The sequence below is a fragment of the Pteropus alecto genome, unplaced genomic scaffold, assembly GCF_000325575.1.
Source record: "Pteropus alecto unplaced genomic scaffold, ASM32557v1 scaffold80, whole genome shotgun sequence".
NCBI classification, from domain to species: Eukaryota; Metazoa; Chordata; class Mammalia; order Chiroptera; family Pteropodidae; genus Pteropus; species Pteropus alecto.
The window spans coordinates 389,429-402,061 of record NW_006430460.1 but is presented as its reverse complement, the minus strand read 5'-3'; the positions used below and the strand labels follow the sequence as shown (position 1 = coordinate 402,061).

General features: G+C 42.2%; 1 long non-coding RNA gene across 1 annotated transcript in view; it reads right to left on the bottom strand.

Moving 5' to 3' along the window:
* The window catches only part of LOC107195758, a 29,534-nt gene continuing 16,901 nt past the window's right edge, over positions 1 to 12,633 (bottom strand). The window contains exon 3 of the long non-coding RNA XR_001516995.2: positions 1 to 353. This is a non-coding gene — a long non-coding RNA (uncharacterized LOC107195758). The remainder of the gene's footprint in view (positions 354 to 12,633) is intronic.

Here is a 12,633-nt window from a genome sequence, read left to right as displayed (position 1 = left end):
TGTGGTTGCTGGGATAGCTTCTTGATGGCCAGGGGCTTTAAATGAAGTGGTACCCATCTGAGCTTCTGTAAACAGGTAGCAGCCTCGCCTTCCCCTGCCCCCACCTTGCACACCAACTCTGCAGCTTCATCCACCTGGTGTCTACAGCATCAAGGAGCCACAAAGGCAGACCCATCGCCCCAATGTTTGTCTCTTAAGGATGATTCCGGCGCCAGATCAAGTCAGTATTGCTAATTTGCTACATGTGTACTCATAATGCATTTTTAAGAATGTCTCTTACCCAAGGTAACTCTTCACTGTTCTTTTCCATCCTTAAGTTCATAAGCAACACGCAGATCCAAGAATGCACAGGACTGAAGTGAGAAATGAGAAAATGTCACCAATCATATCTACCTTATCATTTTATAAATGCTCCAATGGGGTCTGAAGGAAATGTATCTTCCAAGATTAACAAGGAATACATGCAAGATAGATTTCTTTTTAGTTTTTTGCAGTGTAGCATAAATGGCATATGGTTCTAATTAATAAATAGACTTAGGCAACTTTACTCAAGAAACAAAGTATTGAAGATAGGTATTTGTCTCTTCTTTGTCCCTTACCCTGGTGAATAAGAAAGAATGATCGCAAAGATATTTCTTTATGGAATTTGTTTATATATTTAATCTGTTTATATCTCCATTGGATGGTAGTCTGTTTATGAAAGATGGAAGACACATATTTAATACTGATAATGTTTATTTCTGAACCAGGAAAATGAAATGAAATTAGACTAGTCACCTTTTAAATGGCTTTTCAGTAGATCTTGAAATCCTTGAGAAATACTTCCCAAAGCCCTTGAAGCTGATTGAAACTTATTACTCAGTGTATTTCATTCTAAAGTCTCCAGGATATTTATTCACATGGAAATACGGGAGAAATAAATTACAGATGAAGAAACAGAAAACCACAAGGCCACGTGACAAAACTGCAGATCTGGGAAAGGGGCTTTTCTGTTAGCTGAACAGCCTGGCCCCAGCCCATGGTGACATCTCTTACCTCTAGGACCTGCGCGAACTCATGACTACTCTGAGTTATAAACTAGTTTGGATGCAAGAAGAAATTATTTTTGGACTATCTGGGAACCAATCAAACGTTCACCTGTTTACTGATTCTCTGAGTTCTTGGTGCTGGGCTGTTTGACTTAGTTATGGTTTTATAACGGAAGCTGTTTATGTTCCTGCTACAGACAACATACAAATAAGAACAAAGAAATACAGGGCCCAAAGTCACAGGGCTGGTGCCATAGTTCCAGTTCAGTCACAACTACTTACAAGACCTCAGATAAATTATCTTTAAATCTCTTCCATTCTCTGTTGCTGGGTTTCCTTATTATCATAGCACATAAACTGCGTCTTGTCTCATTTCTGGGAAGATCTACAATGTGGATTAAACAACTTGCTGAAGGTCCATGTGCATTAAAAATCTAAAAGTTTATATAACATTCAAGAATCATCCAATTCTCAATTTCCCTTTTTCATTTTTATCTTCTTTTATATTATCATTCAAACATCAAAAAAAAAAAAAAAAACCCTCAAAGTTTTATCCTGAATAGGGGTAACTGAAAACCCACACGGCACTGGGTCTGGTGTAGGTTTGCAGTCAAGCGTCTCCCGCCGGAAGGCCTGCCCTTTGGCCTTCAACCATGGATCACGGCCATCGTGGGAGCCCTGCCCTGCTCTATCGTCAGCCAGTAAGACGGCAGTGGGCCAGAAGGTATGACTCTAAAGTATACAAGGTTTTTAAGAATGTGAATCATTCCAAAAAGTATACATCTAAATTTCTGTTGCCATTCCTTCATTCACTCATTCATTTATTCAGTCAACAAACGGGCCTGTGCAGCTGCTTGATGCTGAACACAGTGCTGTGGGACGAGGTCATCTCCAAGGGCAGGTAACTGACACTCCAATGAAACAGCCTTGGGATGACAACTGGGGGGCTTCTTTAGAGCTGCCTTCGGAGACCGTCCCACATGTGCGCCCATCTTTCCACTTTCATTCACAGAACATCCCTCTTTTAGTATCTTTTTTCCTTACTTCTCTTCCTTCTTTCAAACTCTTTGCTGACATTTCTTGCCCTTTTTCTTTTGCTCTGTTACTACACACACACACACACACACACACACACACACACCCCTCTCTTTACCTCTCTCTAAATCTGGTTCCTGGTCTCATTTCTGCTCTCTCTCTCTCTTTCTCTCTCTCTCGTTCTCCTCTCGCTCTCACTCTTTCTCTGTCTCTCCCTCCCTCCCTCCGTCTTTCCGATTCTCTGTCTCTCTGTCTATAGGCAGTGGATATAAGTCTAGACTGAGGCCAAATTAAGATGAACCCTTCTGTTGAGCACATCAGAAAGCAAACTGATTGTTTATTGTTATGCTCTCAGCTGGCTGTGAGTGCTCTAAATTGATACGGGTTTAATGGTCTGATCACCATCATATACGAACAGAATAATAATAGAAACATCTCACATCTGAACAGTGCTTTACAGACTGCCAAATGCTTTCACATAGCCTTTAACTTGCTAGAGGTCAAGCATTATTTATTCACAGGTGCGTGCTTTTGCAGACATGTACATACACATAAATATCTCACTTTGTTGGAATTAATTTATTTGGCAGCCTCACCTACTTGGAACATAAATAAGTTAAAAAAAATAAACCCATAATTTTTTAAAGGCCTTTAAGGAACTGAACACAAAACAGTTGTCATTAATTCATAAATTAAAGCTCAGAAATAAAACAGTGCATAGGAAAAGGCACAGAGTATCTCATTGGAGTCATTCATTTGCAAGTATTTACCGAGTACCCATTATGCCAGGCAATATTCTAGCTGATAGACACCTGTAGTAAACAGGTGTCTGAAAAATAGTGCCTGTCTTAATGGAGCTTATATCCTTAGAGGGCTGGTGGGTGGGGATACACAATAACAAAGGAAAATGAGCAAAGCCTATAATGTACTAGAGGGTGAGCAGTTCTACAGAAATAAATAAATCAGGAGATGGGAGAGTTGTTGACAGAGGAAGGACAGTGACAATGGAAGTCCAATAAAGGTGGCATTTGAGTAAAATAGCTTGATGTCACCATTTCTCCTCAGTTTACTTATCTTTAAAATGGGAAAGATAATAACGATCTTACAAAATTACTGAAAGCTTTATGTGAGCAAATATATATCCCAGCACATAGCCTGAAGTGCATGAATTACGCAATGAACAGTAGATATATCCTAATCTCATAAATGTCACTCATCACAGAGATCTTTGTATATTCAGAACCCATTTTCCTATAATTCATATATAATTTTAGCAAGATTTACTTTCTTCTAAATTTAAAGAAGATCATAAGAAAAAAAAATATATATATATGAATTCGTGTATGTGGATGTGTGTCTTGGATATCCATGTGGGTTTCCACTACAAATTTCAACTTCTTATGGTTTATAAACTCCAAAGCCAAGAAATTTGCTTAAAAATTAATCCTAGGATGATGATAACCCTGAGATAACTGGAAGAACCAAACACTAACTTTTCTAGAACACATGGCCCCAACTCAGTGCTCACAGACATCTCTGGAATGCTATATTTTGATATAATCTTTTATAGAATTCCCACAGTAATTTCTCACACAGGATGAGCTCATGGTCCAAAATTAATGAACCATGAGGAAATAAAATCCACCATAACTAAGGGTCAACGAACACACAAGAAAAGGGGATTAGAACCAAAAACTATACGACAATAACAATAAACCTTCATGTAATAGAATCACCCGATAAAATCTATAAAATACATTTTTAAAAGTTATTCAAGAGATAATAAAGAAATTGAAGCCATAAAAGTGTATATGAGAAGTGTTTTAAGACAATTTCTTGAATGAAAAATGTATTCATTTAAATAAAAAGTCAGTGGATAGTTTAAAGATCAAATTATAGACAGCCGAATGGAAAATTATTGAACTAGAAGTTAGATATGAGAATGGGGACAAATTTTTAGGAAACATAAAAAAATGATGATGATTTGGAAGCACAAGAAGGTCCAATATAATACCCCCTGTTTTTGTACACAGAAAAGGAGTCCCAGGTTCTGGGGATCTAATGTACAGCATGGTTACTATAGTTAATAATACTGTATTCAATAACTTGAAAATTGCTAAGGTATCAGATCTTAAGGATTCTCACCACCAAAAGAGAAAAAAAAAGGTAACTGTGAGGTGATGAAAGAGTTAATTAACTTGATTATGGTGATCATTGCACAATGCATACATCTATGAAATCACCATGTTTTACACCTTGAATATGTACTTTTATTTGTCAATTATACCTCAGTACATCTGGGGGCAATTTTTTAAATAAAATAAAAGGAGTCCCAGGTGGAAAGAACAGAAAGATGAAAGAGAAGCAAATAATGGCTCAGAATGTTTCGGAATCCATGAGTGTGTCCTCATATCTGAGAGTCAGCCGTGGGAGAGGCCAGTGATCTCATCTAAAAGTGCAGGGCGATTTACTTTCTTTGGAATGAACTTGTCCACCCATGAAAGAGGGAAGCAGGAGCCAACAAACACACAAGCTTCCTCCTCCAGGGGATCATTCCATCCAGAGCCAGCCCACGTGGCCAGGTGGGCTCACCTGCCTGGCCGCCAGCTGTGCCTCTTCGTGGCTTGTTGTGAAGTGGTGGCATTTACTCAAACCTTGCATTTGCTCCTCATCCTTCACTGCCTCACTTCCCCCTTCCCTCAGCCTCGCTAATAAAGCATTACCACTTCAGCCTTGCTATGGGCTCTGATTTTCTGGGGAGCTGGGCCAAGACATCCACAAGCCAGCTATTCAACCTGTAAGAGTTCACCTTAGAGAAATCCTGCACGTGTACATGGGGAGATGAGGTCAGAGATGCTACACAGCCCGGAATAGCACAAAAGTGAGAACAACCTAACTCTCCTGCAAGAGAAGCATGAATAAACTATGGCTTATTGGAACTGTCCATTATCATACAACAGTTAAAATGACCTCATGTATCAAAACAGAGAAATGTCAAGAAAACAACATTGGCCAAAAGAACAAAGTTATGAAAGATATATTATTTATATAAAACTTTAAAGCACATGAAATAATATATCCCACATATACTCAATACATGGGAATGATATTCCCCAATTTTAAGAATTTACCTCCCAGAAAAAAGAGAGGAAAAAATTGTAATGTATCTTTAACAATTGTTCTAAAAAATAAGACCCAAAGCAAATATAATGTGATGATCTGTTTTGCCAGTATGTATATTGTTATCTGTTATATTAGTTTGTAAACTTTTCTGTGGTCTGTCCACCTTTTAGAATTAAAATGTAAATGGCTCAGGCCCTCATCTCACACATAACAGTGGAGAATGTCCAGAAGTCCCTTCAAGGTACCCTTGACTTTTCAGCCGATTTACAATCAGCTAAGCCAGTTCCTGTTCTGTGAGCATCTTTTCCTCTCCTGCGCTGCGATCCCCAGTGCTGCGCGCCTCCCGTAGCCTTGAGCGGCTGAACCACAAGCCTCTGTCCTTCCTCACTGTGGTGCCGCCGCCAACACACCGGCATAGCAGGGGATGCTAGAGGGACAGGGACAGCTGCCTTTCCCCACAACGCCTTGTGCCGTGGCCAGCGCAGAGCTACTGTGAATAAACTTACAGCTGAGGACAATGAAGGTGATGACAGTTCAGTAAAAACACTTAAATTATGTCCTAAAAGCTCATTCAGCCATTTCCACCCCGACCTTTATTCCTACATTGTTTCCACCTTCTGGGGCCTCTCTCTCCCTCCCTCCCCCCACCTCCCCCACACACTCTCCCTACTCTGACTGCCAGCCACCTACCTGCAAAATCCTGTTAATCCCTCCTACAGAATAGTTTTGCTCTCCACCCCTGCCCCAAACTAAATTTCAAGGCTACCTTTTCTTATCCAAAATATGAATCTGCGTTGCTAACAAAGGGCCTTCTCTGCCGTTTACAGTACAAAACAAAAGGAAAAGCTTTGAAATTATTGGGTTGCCTTTAGCATGATCAAATTTTATAAAAGGTATTTCCCCTTACAAGTCTTTCTGAAAACAGAAGGAAAATAGTATGAAAATTTACTTTACCTCTGTTCAGAGTAAGTCTGTAAGAATGATGAGTCTTCCTCAGTCATCCCCACTCCCCCCAACACACACACAATTTACCCAGCGCTGCCCCTTCCACAGATATACAGATGCTAATAGCTCTGAAATCTAGGTTCATTTAATATAGGGGCAAATAATTCCATATATCTTAGTTGATACTGAAGAAATGTCTGTATAATGATCCAATATTAGAACAAATGTCTGCAAGTGTATATCCTTCCATGGTTTACAAGGAACTTTTCCATAGAAAACAATCTTTAAGACCATACAAATAATTTTTAGCAGAACTGAAATTAAAATCCAGTTCTCTTGATTCCTAATACAATCCTTTCCTCTGCTAAACTGTACCTAATTCTGTGTCACCAAGAAAAGATTAGATTAGTATCAGGGTACTATAGAAAGGATAAAGTGAAAAGAAATATAAAATATAAAAGATTTTAGAAAGAGTGCATTTCAAGGTTTAAGCTTTGAAGGATAAATGATTGTCTAGACTAGTCACTATGACATGGTAGGTGCTCAGTAATAACTTGTTGAATGAATGAATGAATGAAATGTGCATCCCCTCGGCTGCCTGAAATCACAGTCTAGTTATATCCAGAATGACCCAAGGGTTTGAGATGGCTAAAATGGTTTTATACAGGACAAAGGGAGCCGCATTTCTATGTACATTATGTGTACATGCACCTCCAGAAACCCCCCACTCCCCACCATTCTCTTCCTTGCCATCTAATTGCACACAAGCCACATCATAAAGTGTAGATTGTCAATAAAAAAGAAAACATGCCTAGGGACATAAAAACCCTAGAGGGGAAGACACTGAGATTCTTAGAAGAATTTTTCACAACTTTATTACTTACTGAATAAAACACCTTTCGTGTAATCTTCAGTAAAACCAGATCTTCTTAAAAGAGACATCAAGTCCAACGTCCTTCTTGCTGGGGCTGAGAGTGAACGAGGCATCGCAGAACAGAGATAAGAGGGAGCAATATAAACCCTTTGACTCTGAATCACGAGAGAGAAGAACTTTGTTGAGAATGCAACACATCAGAGAACAGACCTGGGCTCCAGGCTCAGGAGAGACTTCCCGGTGGCTGAGTAAACAGCAGTTTTATTTGGCAGAATTTGCTCCAGAGTAAGAGAAGAGAGACAGGATTTGAACAGAAAGAGTGAGGCTCACTTGAAACTCCTGCCACAAATATTGCTGTTGAATTGAAGCCCACCGGAGAATTTAGATCACTAAAATATAAGCGAATCCTCACCTAGCAAAACTGTCAGAATGTTCGCCAAGTCACCTGCAAGCACATGCAGGAGAGAAAAGGGGTCTCTGTTTGCAGCGCACCACAGCAATCCCTCAATGGATTCTTGGTCTACATCCACGAGAAGTTTACAGAAGACTGGCATGTGTTGAAGTGCCCCCCATGTCTGTAAGTCCCAACCCACAGCTGGGCCCAACAGCCGCCCTGTCAGGACAACTGTGGTCCTAAAAAAGCACAAACTGGTGGTTTGTTCTCTTTTCTTTTTAGCAATGTAATTAGTATGGCATGAACCAAATTATGGCACTATTGAAATTTTAAAAATGAAAATCACCCATAATGTCATCATTTTAATATAATGACTATTTCCATTGATTTCTTTCTTTTCTGGCCCTTATTATGGAGATACATATTTTCTGTCATTGTAAATCCAGCACACATATGATTGCAGGGTACTGTTTTTCTCTTGCAGGATTGCAAAAAATTTTTTTCCATGTTACACAATTTTCATAATTGTTATTTTTCTGTACAGAGACTGACGATCTTCCACCAAAGTATTAATCCTCATTGACAACCACTTCCCTGCTGCAAAACACTTCGGTCCTTTCTTTGTTCATTCCTCGAAAAAGCCTGAGCGCTTTTTATGTGCCAGACACCGTTCTAAACACGAGGGATGTAAAGGTAAACAAGAAATAGTCCCTGCCATCGAGAGGCTCAGGGTGAGACACTCGATGAAGAGGGGACCCACACACAATGTGATGACTGCGATGGAGAGTCAGACGTCCGAAGTTGGTCAAGTTCTGGGAGTCTTCATTAGTATTTCCCAAAATATTTAGGAAGGGACATGAGTATGTGTTGTAAAGGGGTTTCGGCGTCAAGTAGGCTTAGGGAGAAATAGAAGGAAACAAAGCTACGCAGAGGCTTTCAGAAGTCTGTGTCCGGGACAACCAGTGGTCACCGTGGGTTCCCAGGAGGGGATGTGGTCTGCAGCTTCTCTCACGTCTCTACGACCTCAGCATCCTTTGCAAGACGATCACTAGACAGAGGATCTACCAGCTGGACCCTGAGAAAAGCTGCCGTGGTACCTACTCCAGGCGGGTGTCTGAACAGACCGAACCGGTAGACATGTCAGCCAGAGTCAGAGTCTGCCAGTTTCATCCACAGCATGATCGCTGAAAATTTCATGACTTGAATGGGTGTCACGTGTACCTTAGTACTGAACTGGTTTGCTCCTAACATTTCCTAAATGTTTAATTTAACTTGCTGGCTGGATTCCCCCAGCCATGAATGGATACCATGATGGCGAATTTTATATGTCACATTGACTGGCCACAGGTGCCCAGATTAAACATGATTTCCAGGTGTGTCTGTAGGTGTGATTTCCAGGTGTGTCCAGGTGTATCTAGGTGAGATGAGCATTTCAGTCAGCAGACTCAGTAGGGAAGATGCCCACCTCACCCCATGCACCGCCCGCTGTCAGGCCATCATTCCATCCACTGAGGGCATGAATAGAATGGGAAGGGGGAAGGAAAAAGGAATTCACCCCAGTTTTTCCTGCCTCCCTGCTTGAGGTGAGACATCTCATCCCATCTTCTGCTTTCTCCCTGGGGTTTACACTGTCAGTTCCCCTGATTCTCAGGCCTTTGGACTTAGACTGAATCACACCACTAACTTTCTTTGGTCGCCAGCTTGAGTCAGCAGATCACGGCACTCCTCAGCCTCCATCATCTCGTGAACCAGTTCCATCTAGATAGATTGGATGGAGGATGGATGAATGGATGGATGGAACTGGTTCACGAGATATATCATCTATCTATCTCCTATCAGTTCTGTTTCTTTGGAAAATCCTGACTGGTACAGATACTGTTGTGGGTTGAATCATGTCCCCCAAAAGCTATGTTGAAACCCTAACCTCCAAAATCTGGGACTGTGACCTCATTTGGAAATAGGGTCTTGTGGATGTGATCGAGTTAAATCGAGGTTGTCAGGGTGGGTCCTCTACCTACTGCGACTGGTGTCCTCATAAGAAGAGGGAAATTTGGACACAGGATGACAACCATGCGAGGGAGGCAGAGACTGGAGTTACGTTGCCATGAGCTAAGGAACGCCTGGGTCCACCAGAAGTGGAAAGAGACAAGGAAGAGTCCTCCCTTGGAGATTTTTGGAAGAGGCGAGGCCCTGTCTTCACGTTGGCTCCTGGTTGCTGGCTGTCTCACCTCCATGACGTGAGAGAATAAACTTCTGGTTTAAGCCAGAAGTTTAATGTGATACAGCAGCCACAGGACGGCCATATAGATGCCACACCACCAATGCTGGGAAACACTGTAAAAGAAGCAAAGGCCACCTCTGGTCCCTTCAGCTTGTCAGCCTGTCTCATCCCACCCCTCACAAAGCCACCTCCTCCCAAAAACCCAAAGGTGCCTGTGTCCCTTCCCCTTCTGCCCTATAAAGACCTGCTCTCAGGAAACTATCTGGAACTTACTGCCAACTGAATTGTAAGTGACCGCACACAGCTAAAATGTTACAGCATCAAAGACCCTTTGTCCCTAACCAGGTTCCGTAGGTGACCGTGATCCCAGGTGGAAGGCAGCAGGGCCTAGAACCAATCTACTGGGATTGAAAGCCTGGTTTCACCCATTCCTGTCCCGTGAGCCCTGTCAAGACTCTGTCCCTCACCCACTGGGTTTGAAGAGTTAAAGATGACAGGAATTAATATATTCCAACACCTAGAACAGTATCCGGAAAATGCTCAATAAACATTAGTTGTTATTCACAAATGAAGAATGCCTAGGTTCATTTTCCAGACACTGTTTTTTTGGTATACTTTCATTTGCTTTTGATTGGTTTAGGTGATGTGGCCAAGACGAGAAAGGGGCTGGATAAGAAGAGTAAATACTTGGTTTTCTTCCTGACTCTGTCAAATATGCCGCAAAAAATAAAAAAAATTAAAAAATTAACTTTTCTACTTATCCATGGAGATAGCAAATATCCTGCAGAAATATGACAGAGGTACAACATTGTGTAAAGAGAGCATTTTGAGAGACAGGAAATCAACGCTTTGGTTCTTGTTTTCCCTTTAAATAGTTGTATGACTTCTTGTGCCTTTTCTGAAAATTAGGATGTCGGACACATAATATTCAAGGCTCTCTACAGTTCTGCCGAGCACTAGGAAAGAAAGACACTATATTAACTTAATGACCTAATACACATCTTGGTTAGGGTGCATTTTATAACTTAAGAAAATTAAAGATGAACAACAGAGATGTCAGTTGTCAACTGTCTCCGGAGGAAAAGATCCACTTTCAAATAAATAAAGAAGGAAAGGCTCCATAATTTTGAAAACAGTGGCTACGCTATGACACATAAAGTAAATGTGAGTGCCTGAATGGTACAAGTTCTTTGTTATAAGCCTGTCTACCTGTCCTACGGCACATGGAGCATTTGAACAGGAAAGTCTCTGACAGATAGTAGTAAACATGGCAGGTGCCATTCGGTGGCCTGAAGTCAAGTCACTGTCCGTCATTATCCATGTTAAGTTAGGACCCTCAGGCCTGGCTACTCAAATTGTGGTTGGCGGACCAGCAGCATCAGCAGCATCTGAGTTTTATAAAAATGTAGGATGCTGGGCCCCATCTCAGACCCAGTGTGGCAGCACCTGTGTTTTCACAGGTTCCCCAGACAACTGACACACACACTAGGTCTGAGAAGCACTGCTCAAGAGCACACCGATGACGGATCAGGGCTTGTGCCCTTGGCAGTGGACTGGGTGTAAAGTCTTCTCTTATGACTCTTCTTCAGCATCTGTGTAAGGCTTAGCCTCTTTTCTTCTGGAACACAGACAAGCAAAGCCGAGACCATGTTGGTGAGATCTGCAGAAGGTGGCCTGTGGTTTTCTGTTAGCATATGGCCATTATTCGCAAGCATCCTCTGAGGCTTCTAATTGAGGTCAAGGCCGCTACAGACTTTTTTTTGGAAGCTAAGCAGAATGAGTCACAACCCCATCTCCTACTTGTTCTCTGTGGTGGTGACACGCAGACATGTCACCCACCCACACGGCCCTTAAGGAAGGATTTGCTGGCCCAGCTGCTAGAATTGCAGTCAGCCGTCAGCCCCGTCAAGGATCACCTCATCTTCAGAACCACCTCGCCCAAGGTCACACTCCCTTAAGGGTGGACGGCATCCAATTACTGGCTGAGGTGGGCCCAGCCAGGTCATCCCAGGGTGCATCGGTGCACGCCAGCTCTGATGGGTTGGGTTATCTCTGACCCAGAGCTCCCCACAACATCAGCCGCGGCCAGTGGTCCTGCATCCTGGCTCACTCCTCTTTCTGCCTAATCCGCTCCCTCCCTCTCCCTCCTACAGGCGTCCATCCCAGGGGTCCTCCCTAATACGCCCTCTGAACACTAACTTCTGTCTTAGAGTCTGCTTTCTTGAGATGCTGACCAGTGACATACCACGAAGGAAATGTGAGGTTGCCCGGCCCTTGGATGGAAGTGGAACATAGAACACACGCGCGGGGCATCAGAAGGCCTAGTTCAAGCTTTACCTCAGCTACAAAGAGGCGGTGTGATCTGGAACAACAGCTTACTGTCTTTGAACCTCAAATGTCTGTAAGATGAAAATAATACCTCCTCATCTATCTCGCAGTGCTGTCATCGCGAGGATCTGATGAGAGGCTATGTGTCTTGGGACGGCATACTACAGAGTATGGGACGTTAGATCATTTATTATTATTCAATAGATGTTAAAGGTGTTTTTTTCTTTGCCTATTGCTTAAATCCATCCTTCTCAGCATTAAACCATTCAGATCACTCTAGAAAAATTTTTCTCTGGGCTCTTCTCACATCGGGCTGGAACAAACCCTTTGAGGATTACGAAGGGATGTCAAAAATAAAGAACTCTGAGCAAATGTCAAAGTAATCTGCAAAATTTATAACAAACATTTCTAATAATTTGACTCCACACCCAGGCCCTAGCTACATGGAAATCTGCAGTCGTGGGTATAAATCTGCCACCAAGCAGCAATGCCCACTACCTCTGACCGCCATATCCTGTCCTAGTCCAGGTGACGAAGGCACCAGTGAGCCACATCCACCACCTCTGGGGGTCTCACTGAAAACATTTCACCTATCTATCTACCTACCTACCTACCTCTCATCTCTCTCTCTCTCTCTCTCTCTCTCTCTCTCTCTCTTTCTCTCTCTCTCTCTCTCTCTCTCTCT